At 43.8% G+C, this 18,325-nt stretch overlaps 1 protein-coding gene across 7 annotated transcripts in view; it reads right to left on the bottom strand.

The window, feature by feature from the left end:
* LOC121596209 overlaps positions 1-18,325 on the bottom strand; it is a 66,534-nt gene that overhangs the window by 22,884 nt on the left and 25,325 nt on the right. Inside the window, exons 1-2 of one of the 7 annotated variants that reach the window (XM_041920955.1) lie at positions 11,540-11,767; positions 11,275-11,403 (exon numbers count right to left, since the gene is read on the bottom strand). The exons of 1 other annotated variant lie outside the window; for it this stretch is intronic. The gene's annotated coding sequence lies outside the window, so the exon portion shown is untranslated. 5 more of the 7 variants (XM_041920954.1, XM_041920951.1, XM_041920953.1 and 2 more) reach the window with 5 other exon arrangements.

Here is an 18,325-nt window from a genome sequence, read left to right on the forward strand (position 1 = left end):
AACAGGGAAGCGACAACACACAGCACAAATAAATCTTTCCAATACCAGCCATCAACCAACTACCTCTCTGTTGCTTCGCCCCTCCGTTATCATTTGTAATGGGTTGCATTTGACACCGGACTTGGCATACCCAAGTTCAGGCCCAACCAAGAAGGGGATGAGAACATCGGGAGCAGGAGTCGACATTTCACTTCCCTTAAACTGCTCTCAACAGCTGCATAAAACATCGGGCTGGCTGTCCCCCGACTACGCAGGAAGTACACGTACAGCGGGGTACCGCTAGGGCCGAAGGGAGTACAAATTCCAGCAAATCGCGCCATCGGTGTGAAGTCCGCCCAGGGGCTAACCAGCGCCGCTGAAGTGAAGTGAACATAAAAAGGACCGCACTAGAGTGTGGTGCCGGCTTGCTGCATTTGCTGCTTCACTGCGGTGGCGTAGTGCTGTCAATGTGTGTGTGAGTGTGTTTGTGTTAGAGTGTGTGTTCCACCATGAAGCATGGTTGTTTTGCGAGCGCTTTGTGAATCTTTCCTGGAGGTGATGAATCCTGCCAAATGGTGCTGAATTCCTTCATTACCGTGGAAAGCTTTTGTCCATTCATCGCACAATTCTGGAGCTGCGCTGGAGGAGGGCGTCTAAAGCGAGCGAGGTTTGTTTAGGAAAATATTTCAATATTGCTTTTTCAACGAGAAGTTCTGGGTGGATTCTATTGTTCACTTGATTTAGCAGCTTTCATACGGGAATCTAAGTTTGGGATACACGGATTAGGCGTGTTATGTTTTGCTATTTAGGGCATAATTAAATACAGAATGTCTTGCAATGATAAATGAAAATGAGCTGATTTGAACAACTTTCTATGTCTGTGGAATACAAAACATAATAAATAAAAACATTGTTTAACTGTTTGAAATATTCATCAACTTATAATATTCTTAAAAACATGACATACACAGAAAAACATTAATTATCATTGTGAATAATTCAAATAATAAAGTAACATACTTTATTACTTGATATTCAACTTTGAACCTTTAATTGCCAATTTCGAACGATACAGCTTTCAAACTAGACAGTGAAGCTGCTGGGGACAAGCCAAACAATCGAATCAAAATATTTGTCACTTTAATTGGTGTTGTGAAGCCGCATTGAAGAAAAACAACCATACATGCTACTTCACCAAGCAAAACGTATACAACATGCCTGACAAAAGCACGTATGAATGATTATTTTTAGAATCCGATTTAATGCCAAGGGATCTTGTTTTTTTTGTTGTTGCTCAGTTCGTTACCTCGGTCCGTTCCATTTCGTTTCGTTCATTAAAATATGAATCGTTCGAGCAGTGCAAATGTTTTCGACAGCAGCTGTACCAACTGGCAGCAGCAGAACCGCTTAACGTACCCCTAGAGGTATGCAATGTGCAGAAAAAAAGTATCTTCATGAAGCATGAGTCTCTAGTTAGTTCCAAGATAGAGAGAGAGGGAGAGAGAGAGATAGAGAGATAGAGAGAGAGAGAGAGAGAGAGAGAGAGAGAGAGAGAGAGAATCAAACAAACTGCATAGGTTAGGCTTACTTTCACCACTGGATTACAAGTGTTGTGGGTTTTTTAATTGTTATTCTCTACAATATTTTAAGCCGAAGGGAAGCCAGCTGTCATGAACAATTTAGAGAGGAGAAAGCTCGAAGCTGAATATAAAAAAAACAACTCAGCAAACCTGTCTTGCTGATATAGTTTTTAAAAAACAATTATTATAGTATGTTGCAACGTGGGTTTAGAATTTGAAGCAAATTTAGCGTTGAGTTATGCTTACAATAGATAATTTAATTAGAAAAAAAAGCTCCAACATTCGTCTCAGCATTGATGTTTTGTTTGAGTGATTTTTTTATATTTTCAGCATTTGGTATCGCCCTCGGCCAAAGATACACAAATGGTTGTTCATTCCATTTCCCTTCATCACGCGCACACGGGCATGGATATGAAAATTTTATTTTGCATCTATAAGCCCGCCCCCACAACCCCACGCTCCAGTTTCATACCATCCAGCCTCCTCCAAGCTCTCATTGTGTGTTCCCTTCGCGTGCCTTTCACATCCATTAGCTTGGCGGAAGTAAAAATATCCATCATTACGAGCGCATCATGTTTCCGGTTGTCGTGCCGGTAGCGAAGCGCATGGGACCGGAACCGTTGCCTTTCCCTATTTGGTGGCTAGGTCCCATTGTTTGTGTGTGTGAAGAAAGGAGAGAGCGAGAGAGATATAGAAAAAGAATGAGGAAGCACGAGCTTTTTCCTTTCCCCCTGTTGGGTTGGCGCTCGTTTGTCCGCCCGCTGCAAAAGGATGTCATCAAATTAATGTCAGCTCTGATAACGATATGACACTATTCCCACAAGCGCCGGCGGCATTCTCCAAGCCAGCACCGGAAAGCTAACGATAGAATAAAAATGTTATGTTATTCTTCGTGCCCTTGCGCGACTGACAGGCCCGCCAGACAGCTGGAAGAGACGGGACAGAGGGATAGCGTGTAAGAGCGGGTGAGGCCAGAAACCGTGAGTGATAAGACGATATTGAGGTAAGCTTGCTAAAGAGCGGCAAAAAGGGGCCGGCCCCATGCGCCGGAAGTAATAGGGCCGAACGGGTGTAGCAATCATACTTTTTTTTTCGTCACCTTTCTTTTCTCTCTCGAGAACAATGCAAATTCAACGCCAAACAGCTGACCGAAAACTAGATTGGCGCTTTAGCCAGACCATTTTCGCCCGGATGAGAATGATGCTAACGGTTGCGAACGGAAAATGGACGCAGAGAGGAAGGCAACAGGCAAAAGGTGAAAAGCGCCCGGAACACTCCGAACGTCCCCGGGTGTGACAGACAGTGACAAATGGGAAGCAATGAGTGGTCGCTGCCAGCACCATTGTCAGCGCCACTGTCCGACAAGGTTATGAGGTTATGAGGCTGTATGACGCCTCGTGCTGGTTTTTGTATTTTATTTTGCTCGCCATCAGCAGTGGTGACAGAAAGGTTGGTTAAGCATCAAACTGGTCGGTAAACAGTCCGGACCCGGCTTAGCTTGATGGCACCAGAAGGAGCACCCACAACAGCAGTGAGTAGATTTAAGACTCATTATTTTTGTTTTCCATTTTTTGCGGTAAATTTCCACGGAAAACCACCTACAGCATTTGGGTTCTGTGTGTATCTGCGGGTGGGTTGTGGGCTTGATTTAAAAACACTTGCTGGTGAATCTCGTTCCGAGCAGCTCTGGCGGGATAAAAGGAAAAGGTGGGCGAAAAATCAATCAACCATTAAATTCATTTTTCCAAGCTCTTCTCCACGTTTTTCTCTTCTGAACTTCCAAGGCTTTCGGTCACCTTTTGGGGTTGAACTTTTTGAGGGAACAAAAAAATGCATGCTTCAGAATGAATGGAGAAAGTTTCGTGTTTGATCACAAATCTGACACGGTGTTTTTTTTTGTGTTGAGCTCTTGAATTATTTTACATCCATTAAGTCATTAGATGGCTACGGTGGTCTGCCGGGGTTCAAGCTCTCCATCTGGAGACAAAATGGACTGAAATAGAAAAAAAATCACTAAAATCATTTTGTAGATTGGAAGCGTGTTAACAGGAGAAAGTTTTATTGAAATGGATTCAAATCACGTTGCTGGGCAGTGGATTTAACCAGTGGATAAAACAAATTGTGGACAGTTGCGAGATTGATCATTGTTGATAGTGTTTTGAAAGCTTTATTCAGACATTCAAAATGGAGAAAAAGAAATGAAATAACAAACAGGAAATAGAAAAAAAGGAAAAGCAATCACTATAGGTTTGCATATAAAAGCTGGAAAATGGCAAATAAGGTAACAGAGAATTCATAAGAATGGGTCAATTGGCAATGTTAAAAACGAGTGCACAAAAAGAGCAAAATATTACTCTTGCAACACCGTCGCTTCTCTCGGGGGAGTGTAAAAGTGAGTGGAGCGAGCAGGGCAAAAAGTCAATACGCTAGCGCACGACAATCAATGCCGGCTCGGGAACGAATCCTAATCAAATGTTTGCCTAAACTCTCAGCTGGCTCGTATCGGGTCAGCTTTGTTCCATTTTTTGCATGTATAAGTGTGTGCTGATTGCATCAAAAATGAAGGTTCACTTGTTGAACCATTGCTCGTAATATTGACTCAGGCATGAGCAGTCGAGTTCGTGTGTGTGTGTGTGTTGGGAGGGAGAACAGCATGTTTACATACGGGGAATTGCTAGTTACGTGAATCTGGTTACCAGCTCATTGGCAACGGATGATGTGTGCACGTACATGGGGCTAGCCACCCGAGGATAAAGTTCGAGTAACGAGCTTTGAGTGTCGATTGTCCCGCAGATCTGGGTGTGGAAAATGGATAGTTCACAGACACACACACACACCAACACCTCCGGGAATGCAAATTCAGTAACAAGATAAGGTTTAGACGAGTACAATGGTCGACACCACAACGGCATGAAAAGGTTAGTACAGTGAGTTGGTTTGCCTTCTCCCGGAGGAGTTTACGAGATGTTTTTGAACATTCCAAGCCGTGATTGTTAGAAGCTTGGCTTTGTAGAGTTTCCTGTCCACTGAGTCTATGGGGTGAAAGTTTGATCCAAGTCGTTTTCGGAGATCGTCTTGGAAACCTTAGGGAAACAGTTTGAAAGGAAACGGTTGTAAAGAGTTTGCGAACATTAGGTATGAAAGAGGCTTAATAATCTTTAAGGACGAAAACAAAAATTACTTTTAAAACTGCATAATTTTTGTTTATTTTTGTATATTGTACACTATTGTATATTTGAATGTTATTATACTTCTTGTCATGCTTTACATGTCCAGCACAAACACTAGTGTTGACCATATCCATCGAAAACCCAATAAAGCAAGAAGTTGTTTATTTGCATTGCATACATTCAGGCGTTCTCTACGTATGGCCAAAATTGAATACGCCTAAATGTATACATCTAGTACTTCAAAATTACTATGTTACCATTGCCGTACAAGTAGTTTCCCTTTTCTTTTCATTTTGTTCCATTCCATACACAACCAGTGAGACACCGTAACCTACAAATTTACATTCGGTTGAACACCGCGCAGACCTTGTCTCGATGGTAAGCATACATGGACACAGCTAGCCCAAAGACAGACAGATTCATGTTTATTCCGATGCACACCAGCGCACACCGTAATGAGAGACTCGATTCGACACTGCTACAATACACATACAAGCCAGAGATGACAATGACAAAACAAAGCTTAGTACCTTGCTGTCTTGCGTAGCAGCCCAGCAATACCACAGGTCGTACCAGTGGAATCACCTGTGCGATTAAACGTACCTCATGCATTACTATTCCCACTTCCTCATACTGCATGCGGGGCGAAGGAAATAATAGTAACCGACCTTAGCAAACCGAACTCGAACCAAATGCAAATGCATCGGTGAAGGCTGGAGCCATACCGTACCATCTATTATGGTGGATCCCTGCGATTTTCTTCCTTCGCGGTTTCAGCTCATAAGCTAAACAAAGGCTTAATTGTATGCGTCAAATCACCGTCACACGGAGCATTGTTGTCGAGCGGAGCGATGTACACACGAGTGACTGACTTGACGCAGCGCAAGAGAAACAATCTTCTCCAAATAGCACGACAGCGAGCGCCGAGAATGGAGGAACCAGCCAAGAAGGGGAAATAATTATCTTCATCCGCGTGTGAGGTGGAATGTTTCCTTCTTTCAAGGGACGCGTCAGCGCTGGGGCTCTTTACGGTAGCGAGTGAGCTTAAGAGCTGTTGCCTGCCGGTTTGTTTTTTTGTCGTTCTTCACCTTCTGCTCCGTTACCAGGGTATCCTATTTCAGAATGTAAGCTTGCCACGCGGTGGCTAATGTTGCGGAAAAAGAAACCACAAGATGCCGACACCTTGAGGAATTTCACCGGTTGCGACAGGTTGGAAAGCAACACACGCGTGCACAGCTAATGATGGCAATTATTGATTTTTTCGCTGCTTTTGTCCTTGAAAGCAGCAGATGGGTTTTTGTTGTAAAAAGTTACTTTATAGGTGGAATAGCTGACGGTTGAGCCAAGGGATGGATCAAAATTTAAAAATTATCTTTGATCGAATCCAAGCATATTGTACGGAAGCTGTGGCAAACGCAAGAAAGTGCCCTACAGGCATTGAAGCCTTGGCTTACAGCATCCTAAGCCATCTATTACTTCGATAAAAAATTGCAGGCATGGTTATTTCCGGTTGAAGTTTTACAACACTTTTAAAAAATGGCCGAATTGATTAAGCTCTCTCGCGCAAGCAACCAAACCTACCAACCAAACCAATGAAAAGAAACAATCTTTTAAAAATCGAAAGAAACTTTTCCATTTACAAAGAAGCTTCCCTGCTGCTACGCTCCTCCCCTGGTCAGCACACCAAAGAGCTTTGGGCGCTCGAAACTGCACGAAAGCATCCCTCATAATCTTCCCAGGCTAGGGGCTCGTACAACACTTCATTCACCAATGTCCGGCGCATTGGCGCACCGGTGAGAGGAAGCGGCCAAAGGTTTACAGAAACTCCTGTTCGGGGGATTCACTTTGAGCCTTTCGCAACCGGAGGATCCGGTGCGCAAAGGAAACACACCCTTGCAAAGCCCTGCCGGTATGGTGTAGCTGTTTTGTTTTGTTTCCCAACCCCTCCCCATGAACACTCTATCCCTCTGGCACTCTGGCTTCTCAATCATTGGCTAGTTAGTTTCTGTGTGTTTCACTGTTCGCATTCATGCTTGCTTCGGGTGAGGCGCGCGTGGAAGAAAAACCATGGAAAAGGATTGGCCAAACCCATCAAATCCCAAAACCGTACCGAAATGAAGTTAATTCACATCCCAACGCGCGCTTCGACCGGCTTTCGGGGGCAGGAGGCACCGAATGCTTAGAATTGTGTGTGTGTGTGTGTGTGTGTGTGTGTGTGTGTGTGTGTGTGTGTGTGTGTGTGTGTGTGTGTGTGTGTGTGTGTGTGTGTGTGTGTGTGTGTGTGTGTGTGTGTTCATTCTTTCCGGTCGGTCGAAGCTTTTCCGTAGAATTTCACGGCCGGGGGTTTATTGATCCAACGCAAAAATTCCGGCAAGCCGAGCTTATCCCTTCAAACGTACGAGCTGCAGACGATTTCCTTGGTGGACCTTTATTTCCTTTTGCTCGCATTGTTGTAAAACCGGTACAGTAAATGTGCTGCGTTCGAGGAATTTATTTGTGGAAAAGATGTGTGCGTTTTTTTTTCTTCTCTCCTTTGTTAAGTCAGCTAAGAAAGATGAACATAATGGCATATGTTTCATAAAACATGTGAGATTAGATGCCATTCTTTTGTTGGCGATTTCGTTCGACAAAAAGGTATCAATCACAATACGCTGTCAATGGTTAACTTTTTTCCTTAATTTTCAAAATAAAGTTGGGATTAAAAAAAGCCTCATCTCTTTAAAGAATGCCTTCCTTCCAGGCAAGTAACAATTTAATCCTCAGCTTTACAATTTACAATTTAAGAATACAGCTGTCCTTAAAGGCGTCTGAGTCTGGGTTGTGTTCGTCGACTCACTCTTTGTGCCTGTGCTTGGTGCTGTCACTCTTCGCCAAATGTTCAATCAATCGCGCATATCTCGCCGAGACCGATTCTCGTTACACGGTTACAATGAACCGTGGCTCTTCCCGTTCGTTTTCTTTTAAAGATTTTCCATACCCCAAATCCCATCTCCAGACGCCTGCCGCGCCCTTGCGTAGCGTTCCAAAATCAAATACAGCGGATATTCTAGATCCCGCGGCCCGTCAGAATCCTAAACCAACCCAGTAAACTGGGCTTTGCAGGCAGGTTCCACCGACGGGTCCCCTCGATGATGGATGGATGTGGCGTTGGCTCCATTGATCTGTGCGTGTGTGGGTGTGTGATTTTTTCGCACAAAATGCTCCACAAGGGATACACTTGGCAAGCAAGTCGATTGTAAAGCTCGAAACGAAATGGATTTGTTTGCCGGTGAACCGGTTTTTCTGGTTGGTTAAGCCTACGACGATGCTTCTTACTGGGAAAGATGGCATGTTTGAGATTGCGGGAATGGGTATGTTAATCAAATTGGTTCAAAGTTTTCACACAAGTCAATCAATGTGTAATAAATAGAGTAAAGTATGCTGATTTATAACGTTTCAGCGATAAAACGACAGGAAATTTAAGTACTTTTTATTGAAAGACGCTAAAATCGTGTTTTATTAAATGTTATTATTACAACATTTAAACTCAAAACTCTAATAATGTAGCAATTTGCAATCCAAATTGTTATGATTGAAGAGATGTCAGGCGTTAGTTGCAGTGTCGACGTAAGTTTTGCCTGAAAGTATGCAACCGTTTGCACAACGGACAACGCCTGACATTATGCAATATACATAGCTCAACTATCTGCGTGAATATTACTTTCTGCAAAATAAGACAGGGCAATCCCCTTTTTGCAACGTGCATTAAATGTTCTATGAATGAATGCACGTAAATGATTCTATGAATAAATAAGTAAACAGTTTTGATCACATATTCGATTTCAGTTTTAAAAACTTCACAGCATAAGCTCCACGTTTCAACTCCTATCAACGTTTCTATTTTTTCATCAATAACCCATCGATTCATAAAAATAAAGGAAAGCCACGCGATTAAACGCTTTGCGAAAGCCCATCTCGCGCGCGCACGGTTCTGCCTCCGTCGGTGCGGCTTTATTGCGATATCGGCAATTTCAATCTCTTTCCGATGAAGCGCTATCACTGGCTTCCGGAAATCCTCCCATTTCCATCAGTGCCAAATTCGTGCAGCACAGATAACCGGGATTTTCAGCGAAACTGTTGCGTTTGAGGCTAGGGCCCCCGGGCAGAAGCCAATTTTAACCTGGGCAGCACCTGGGACATGAGTTTTATCACCACTCGGTGCTGCTCGAGCGGTGCAGTAGCGAGGAAAAAAGGCTTCATTCTCCGGAACGAGATTAAACTGACTTGCTGGCGTGATGGAGACTACGGTGGCCGGGTTGGAGAAGCCGGCCAAACTGGGCATATTGTTTCAATATGCCTGTCGTTCTGTGTGGGTGCAGCCGGGGCCACCGATCAAAAGATCACCGGGAAGATATCAATATTTGATCCATCGTTAGGGCGCTTCACGTTCGCGGGGCGAAACACTCACTTAACACGTAAGTATGATTATTGCACGCGTTCGATTCGTGGCCCTTTTTCTCGTTCGGCAGGGCAATAAAAACAGGCAGCTGCTTCTTTTTAGCCCAGACGTACTCTCAAACATTTCAGCAGTAAAAGATAAGCCATATCGTCGTGAAAGGATCTTTACGCATTCGGCAGGTTTATGCCCATCGAAACATTAGCACGTAAGCACTTTCCGGCTTGCTTGGGGATGGGGCTGCTGGTACGCTCGCCATGTGTCTGCAGTTTTGGCCGCACAATGCCATCGTGACAAAAGCAATGTGGGGGCCTTCGGTAATTGAATTTTGTTCCCATAGCCCAACAATAATGGGACTTCATTAGATACCAGACCGTTGCTTTTCGGGGGGTTTTAATTTTTCAGTTCCAACTAGCCCGAGGAGCCTGAGCCCATACATACAAACGCGTACCGACCATGGGTTGGGTTTGTTTTGTCGCAAAAGAGGCATAGAGGCTTGCTTGTGACGTACCTTTCAACATAAAAAAGAACGCTGTTTGGGAGCGTGTTTGATAAATATTTAAGATTTGGGGATTTTGTTATCGCTCTTCTTTGGCGTACATGAACTATAGGCCACAGCCTCATGTCCACAGGTGATTTGTTTAAAAATGCAATACACTTTAAAATTTCAAAAAGGCCGCCTCAACAGCCCCCAAATGAAATGCCATGAACTTAAAAATATATATCCTGATGGTGACAGTTTAAGCTTCAAGCTCCGTACAAACACGTCCCCAGGAAAAAATGTCTGCGTTTAATTGGGTGTTTTTCGAACATCGAAATCCGCTTTGCCGAAGATGACAAAAAAAAAACATAATGGAACCTCTTCAAGAACAAAACAGCAAGTCAAACAAACGATTGAAGAGGGCTCGCTAACTATGCAAGGTCGAAGGATTATAACCCATGTCCGGACCAGACAGCAACCCACATTAAAGGTAAAAATAATGATAAAGCTCTTAAGGAAAGCATTCTCTTTGGGTACATTCTATGTCTGGATTGCAAAATTGAAGGCATTCTAAAAATATCAACCACCAGTAATGGGCGTTGATGTTATCATACTAATTAGAAAACGGCTTGTATGCAACTGGATTTTTTGCTGCAATAATTATAGGTACATATTGGAATGCTACCCGTTTATTCTCAGTGTTAGTAATGTATGCAATCTGCAAGACATCATCCTGTAGTTATGCAAAGGTCGGATCAATACCATCTTATTTAGGCCAATAATTTGTTACAGTGCGAACAATAATATGTCCTACGGCGTGCCATTTCGTCTGGAGTAATAACAAGATTATCGCAAAAACGACCCAGAAAAAAATAGTCACGCCGATGTTCCACAATCTATTTGCGACACAACAATGTAAAAAGTTTAATCTGACACTGTCTTGTTTCGAAAAGTCGAAAACATATTCTTTTTATATCGCTTCGTTGCTCGTGAAGAACGGTCGTCGCCATTCTTTCTTCCTTCTTTCTGCGACATAAAACTACAATTTTTAAGATGCGCCCTTTCACACACTTCACCAAGCTTCCGATCGCTCTCGACGATGGGTCATCGCATACTTTCGCCCGATCGATAGTTGCAGGTGTTTGGTGAAAGTTGCCCACTCTTGTCTGCAACTTTGGGTCACTCCAACGTGGCTGCTGGCGAATGGAGAAACTTTTTCGAAATGATAAATTGACACCGGACACCTTCGCTTCAGTCCGTAGCCGTATCGTGGCGTACGGCAGTGTGGTGGTCCCGGCGTTGAACAGTTCCAATATCCTTTCGTTCGTGTTTCACGTGTGTTTCAAATATCAATGGGACCCCTCAGCACCTCACCCTGCACCGGTAAGCAGGACTAACAGTTCGCTCATTGCTGTTGACAGCATTAGGGCAGCAAAGGTCACCGTTTCTTGCTGGCAGCTGCGTTTTATGACCCAGTTGATAGTGTGTCCGGCACAAAGGAGCAGCATTATTGGAAGCTGGGTTTTACTGTACGTTATTTACGGTATATTTTAAAGAAAATTTTAGATGGAACAAGCTTACAATCAACTGTAATATTTACTGGTTGAGCATTTCAAAGAACTTTTTGACCTATTTGATATAAATTTCTTATGATGGTAAATGCTGACACAAGATTATCTAACAAACTTCCATCCCACACTGATCTTTGCACGAAACCAATCTTGTTGCAAACAATTTTCACGTCAATTCATTTCACCGCTACAAGCCATAGAATCACAAAACATCATTTTAAAACTTATAATGCACACCGTTTGCACCACCTCTTCACTTCTATGCACTTTTATTGCACACAGCACAACACTGTAGCTTCATATCCAATTATAAAAAATCCCACAGAAATCGTCAGTTGCAACACGCGTTTCCACGACTAGAACCAAGTGGCACTTGACGCGAACCCGTGCTCAGCATCGCACGAGATGTAGAAATTAACTGGCAGTCCTGCAGCGGGCACGGCTTTGCAGTAGGCCGTACGGGGCCGCACAAGGAAACGACTTCCTCCTCGCGCTACCAAAGCAACAGCGAGTCGTGTCGAGCGTGAGCGGGAAACACTGATCCTGCCCCGAGCGGAACGGAACGGGCCAGATCGAAAAAGGACGAACACTTGAGGAATGAGCACGAGCACATTGAGGCCCGCTCAGCTGAAATCCACCATCATCAACATCATCATCAGGAGTCGTCATCGTTGCCCGCTGAGCGGGTAGTGATGGAGGCAATTCGAACCTCTCCGACTGCCGCGTTTATCAACGGGAGAGCGGGAGAACGTGTCGTAGCAATGAAGTGGGAGAGAAAATCATTATTTCCCCCCATAATCGACCAACAAAATAGCGCGCCATTTTATGAGCTTTCCGCATACGGTCAGGGTTGCTTCGTTTCGTCGACTGTGAGTGCCTTTTCCCCTCCGAGTGACTGTGGATGAGTTACCGACTTGCGAGAGCTTTAAGGAGAGGAAGCTTAAGTAAACAATAAGCGCAAGCTTTTACACATGCTAGGCACGCAGTATTGTTTTGGTTTTTCCTTTCGAGAGTTCATTCACCAGCCCCAGTCGGTCAAGTAGATTCACCCTACGTTTGACCATGATGATGGTATGGAGAATGCTTTAAGTCGTTAAGTTTTCGTTCTGTACACACAAACACAACGCCCCAAATCAAATAGTGGCCGGATATTAGTCCGTCTCGCCTGACCGAACCAGTCGGAATAGATTCGGCCATTGCCAGACAAAGTGATAATGGCTGTTTTATTGCACCGTGAACTATTACTGTGCCGCCCTTTTTTCCTTCCCTACCTACATACCCAAAACGGCAAAATTGCAGTGCACGCTGATTGCTGAGATAGTGTTGTTCGTATAATGGGAACTCGGCGGTACACATAAAAAGTAATGGAAAATTATGCACGATTGTTATCGCAAATACGCAACCAGCAAGGCTGTGCGAGGCGGCAGTAGCTCACGATAGTGGTTTTATTTACTTCGGCCGCCATTGTGCTGATGGATCAATATGCTTTAAGCGTGCAGATGCGGGATAAATCGAGTAGCGATTACGTTATTTACCAGATGGGAGTTAGGTTGTAATTTGGTTGGAGAACAAAACAGAAATTTGATCAGTTCTGATGAGATAAGTCCATAAAAAAGTATACCCAATGAGTTTTTAACTTAAAACGAAAAAGCCCATAAGCTTCGAAGTAAAAGCGCCTCAAAGTATGCAATAATGGAAACAAAGGGTGCATTTTAATGCTGCAATGGAACAGTTTAGCTCTTGAAATCTGATGACTGAATTTAAAGCACAAAAGCACAAAACAATATTTTTTTCTGAAAATTTACCATTCTAACATACAAATATCCATTTAAAACGTGTTTACAAACTCAATTACAATATGTTTCAAAATACATCGCCCTAATGTCTACTGCATGAAATCACCTAGAAAAAAAATCATCGTTGAAAATCCGAAACAAATAAAGATACCCAATATAACGATTGCAATAAAGATTATGGCGCTGATTTGTTCTCTGGCGGGTCTGTATACGAAATAATAGCAAACATTTTTCCACCAGCCACTGTACCCTTCTAGCAGCCCACAGAAACAACATCACGGGGTAAATAAAAGTCCAAGCTATTTTTCAACAGGAATCAATTTTCCTTCCGTTGCCCTCGCGCAGGCCAAAAAGGAAGATATCACCCACAGAACGGGCTGCCGTGCTGCGTTCGGAAATCGGAAACCAACCAGGCAACTAGGAAAGAATGGAAAATGTTGCGAAAATAATATTACATCGTTTTTGCTGGACCATCCGGACCATGGTGGCACAAAAGGGAGCTGTTCGGATCGCGCTCAGGTATCTTATCATTGATTCAAACCCAGCAAAAGGATTCGATTTGTCATTTGGTTTCTTGCGACAAGTTTGTCATTTTTATTTTCCCTCCCTGCTTGGGTTGGGCTCAACAAGAAGCAAGAAGGAAGCAATAATATCAACAAAAAACACAGGAAACGTCTTGAACGGCAAGGTATTCTTGAGGTCCGTTTGCTTGCTTGCTGCTTCTCTGCAGGTTCTTATTCGCGCCCGGCCAGAAAGGACAGATCGGACGTCTTCGTTATGGCGCTACTATTTATCATTCTTTCAGGTGCGATAGGTAGCGAAGCAGGTAGTTGTTCGTAGTCTATTTTTTTTTCTTGTCTACTTCTGCTCAGCTGCTCCGCAGCATTCGCATTATGTATCCTTTTCCGGTTCCCTTCATATTTCTTATGTCACATTGCACATGGTTTCATGGTTTCCAGAAGCAAACCATTTCCTTAGTAACGCATCATGATTCATGTTTTTTCTTGGTCGTTTAAAGTCAGCTATGATATATGTTAACCCCTTTTTACTGCTCGTATAGTCCCGTGCGCCTTTCAGCTGGGTCAGACGCTTTCGGTGGAGTGTCGTACCAGTTTTCAGGCGAACTGGATGGATTCAGGTAAATGTGAAAAAATGACTTCCGCTTTACAAAATGATCGTACGCATTATTCATCGTGTGTCATCCATTTGCCTGAGAATTTGCTTCGTTCGTTGGAAGTGGGCAAAGGGAACACTTCACTTCCTGTAGTAAAAGGGTCATACGTTTTGTAATATGAGTTCTGAAGAAACAAACCGTTCGCTAAATTACCCTTATTGTTTGGGTGTTCTAGTGAAAAAGAAGTGCAGCATGAAAAGTAGCGCCAAAAGTCGCCTTTCTACTTTTACCTGAACTTTACGTTGGGTTTTGCAATTTAGCCTGCAACAGCATGCAAACCCCTTTTTCAACCGCAAATGTGCTACAAAATAAAAACCCACAATTTATTAGTTTCGTTTACGATCAATTACGATCCTTTGTTTCACCGCCAACCCGTTGCTGATTTGAGAAGTTTTTGTTTTCTTTCCTTTAACACTCTGCGCTCCTTCTACGAGATTGTTCGATAACTGAGGGCAGAGTTCCGGTTTCAAAAAGTAACCACAGCCCAAGATTTTATTACCAATTCAGGGTAAGAAATGGGTAAAACCATCATAACAGTGGTAAAGTAAAAGTAGCTAAACCCCCGCCTAGAACAGTAGCAAAGCGTATCAGCACCAAATCACAGCACATAGCGCACCGAACTGATCGAACCGAAGTTGCAATGCAACACAACTATCCCGCATTTCCCGGGTATATTGTATTGTCATTTCCGTCCACAGGAAAATCAACGGTATGTTGCTTGGAAAGTTTTTCCGCTTCAATCGCCCTTCCTTTCCTGTGCAATGAACGTTTGCACGGGAAGCACATCGCTTCCCCGTTCCTCGCATTGGGCAGCAAACTTTTCCACCCATTCTGGGCTGAGAAGAAAGTAAAGGACATTTTCTACCGCGTGAAAAAGCTTTGGCAAAACCTGTGAACGATGTTTATGATCAAAGTTTTAGTCAACAGTATCGGCTCGGCCGTGACGGAGCAGGATTATCCGGATGCCGGGGAACGGGTTCGAGGCTTTCTGTGCCAGCGCCCGAGAATCAAGCTCGAGCTTGAGAGGAAGGAAATTATTTTTTGTCCCATTGCCGCCCGCTGTCTCCCTCCGCAAGGTCCAATTTTACGATCCGATCGACACCGGAACCGTTGTTGGAAAAGTTTATTGCTTTACCGAACCGTGGACCGGTTGGACCGGACCGGTTTTGTGGTATTGTTTTGTGGGGCTGTGGCAGAACGTGCGGCAGATTTTCTATTACACTGCGCGCTACCAGCCGTGTTGTTTTGCTTCGAGCTTAGAACACTAACTAGAACTGCAGCCGTAGCGCATGGGGGGGGGGGGGGGCGAGGGTTCAAAGTTTTCCGATCCGGTTGCTCCACCGGATGCCAGCCTGAAGACGTGAGATGGAAAATGTCAACAGCTTGCCGGCTGCTGCACTGAAGCGCTAGATACGACTTTGCGGCTGCTGCAGAATACCAAACAATGGTGTCGTCTTGCCCCGTGTTCCAATCAGCAGTGCAGTTGGTGTTCGTTCTAACAAACCCAGGAACCCTGGGTTTCTCATTTTCCATTTCGATGTAAATGGTAAGAGTAAGAGATGAAATGAAAATTGCCAATGTACAAACACACGGCACCGTTCTCATTTGTTTGTGTATCATAGTGACCGATTGCTATCAGCGAAGCTCGGTAATAGACAAACAGTGGTCCGAGTGATGTGCCCTGGCAGTGACCACTGCTTGCCCTGTGCCTTTTCTATCATGAATGAATGAGGTTCTTGTTGCACTGTCAATGATCATGCTCAATACTGCTGCAAGGGTAAAGTGTAATGTTGAAACCGTTTACTGTACTTTTGCTGATCTTAATTTTTGATTGCTCGTAGAAAGAGGCAGAATGTGCTCTAACCTTTGAAACCAATTCTGCACCCGAAGACCAACTATCATTTTCATCCGAGTGAAAGATGAGAATTCAAGCTGAAGTAAAATATCGTTTTTTTGTGTTTTCAATGCAATGAAATATTGTCTGTTTGCTTTGTACTTAGAAACGCCTAAAAGTATGCAAACAGTACGACGTTTATATCGTATTAAAGTACTTCCCTCTGCTTACTTCTTCGGTCCTATGACAATCCTCTCGAGAGGTAAGTATTCTTTCTCGCCAATAATAACACTCAATGAAGCCGAATAATCCCCTACTAATCCTCAGCTTACATGTTTATGAACATAAATGTTATCCACTGCACACCCCCAAGACGATAATCGCTTAATGCGCCTTTGCGTGGCAGCCTAACGTGTTCATGAGACACTTTTTATCGACCGCACGAGGGTGCTGGCCGCCTGAGAGCTCATTCTTTCTTCGAGTAAGTAGTTACAAAACAACAAATCCTACTCTTACGCCGTCCTATTAAGTACTTACAGATGTTTTCCGTTCCGTGCGCTGGATGCTAAAGGAAGTTTCATTGAGTGTTGAGTGGGGAAGGAATCTACCGGGGCATCGGGAGTCTGCGTCTCACGTTCCAATTTTCATTCGCAACCGTTTATGCCTAATCATTCATGGCATTGAATCTTCTTTTACGGCAGCTCATGACATTACAGCTTACGCACGTTCCTCGCAGAACACACGCTTCGCGTTATTTGGAATATTTTCTTGCACGTCACTTCTGCTAAGAGGACGGTTTCCGAAGCGAAGAAAAAAAAGGAATCGTTAAAACGAGATTGTATTTGCTGTCATCTTCCACACACTGCCAACCTTTCGAGTGAAAGCTCGAAATTGACTACGCATCCCAACGGGGAGGGAGCGGGACGGGTCTATCAATTGGATGATGATCGGAGGAGCAGGAGCTCTTCCCCGAAACTATGGAACTATATTTTATCGACATGACCGCCCCATCATGGACAGCGTGTGCGTGTGATACCTTTGTGTTGGCGTGTTGTCCGTGGCCGTGCATCGCGTTTCTGGACTGTCACGGTGCGAGAATGTTAATGGACAAGCAATTGAACCTTCGGCACGTGATGTCTACCGTCTATTGCCCTGCTCTTGTTCCGCTCTTGTTCGGTGTGTGTGTGCGATATTTCTTCCGAACTGTAAGGCTCATAAATGAGTGTCGGGGAAGTAGTGTCTATTGGTCTGTTGGTGTTGCCCAACGGCAGGTCATTTAAGATAAGTCAGGCTTTACACAATAAATATAAAAAAAGCGTGAGGTGTCATTTTTGGTGCCCTCTAAGCTAAAGTTCCCTGCAAATGGAGGTGCTTATTAACTTCTCAACATCTTCACACCTCATTAAAATGACAAAAGGATGTTGTATAATTGCAGATTGTTTTATTACGTTTTAAATAAAGTAGTTGTAGTGACTTAAAAACACAATTTTAAACGACATATCCAATTGATAACATGTTATACCAATAAGCGCCCCAAAGTATGCAAATCTCAAAGCAATGTGCTACTTTTAATACACTGATATACAGATTGCAGACTTCGAGGCAAATAGTAAATAACAAATCATTTTAATAAATCATAAGCCTACAATTCATAGTGCCAGTGCATTTCTTAGCAATAAAGTAGCAATAAAAATCACCTTACTACAACCAACGATACCCATCGTTCACCGAACCGTACGACAGACTGTGCGTTGGCCCAACTCCGTTCCACACAAAAACCTGACCTGGGTTCAAACGAGCTCCACCTCAAAAAGGCTTCACACACTGCCGCAATGCTTTTGCAACGGCTTTCAGCGCAAAAATGGGACGACAAATAAATTGACAAAAGCACCCTTGCTATCCGTAACCGGCAGCGGCCACATTGGGTAACGTAAATTTAATATGCCAAACAAAGTGCGATACAGAGAAACTCGACCAAAAACCCCACTCGACGCCATCTTAACAACCTTACAGGGAAAAGATAGGAAGAGAGAGTGTAATATGGTCTGATGATCGATAAGTTAAACAAGATTGGACTTGAATGGGAGTAGACGTGATTCCCTTTTTCTATTGGTGTAAGGTTGGAGAGACCAATTTTGTTGGGCCTTTTGTGAATGGGACGAAAGTGAATGGCGAATCAATGTGTCCAGCCGGTGTACCTACGTGGCTTGTTAATACTGGCTGAGCAGCCTTCACAAGTGCTTTCCGGGGGGACAGTTTCGGCACACGGGTCGAAAATCTGCTAGGTTCATCAAGAATGCGAGTT

This window comes from Anopheles merus, chromosome 3R, assembly GCF_017562075.2.
Source record: "Anopheles merus strain MAF chromosome 3R, AmerM5.1, whole genome shotgun sequence".
NCBI classification, from domain to species: Eukaryota; Metazoa; Arthropoda; class Insecta; order Diptera; family Culicidae; genus Anopheles; species Anopheles merus.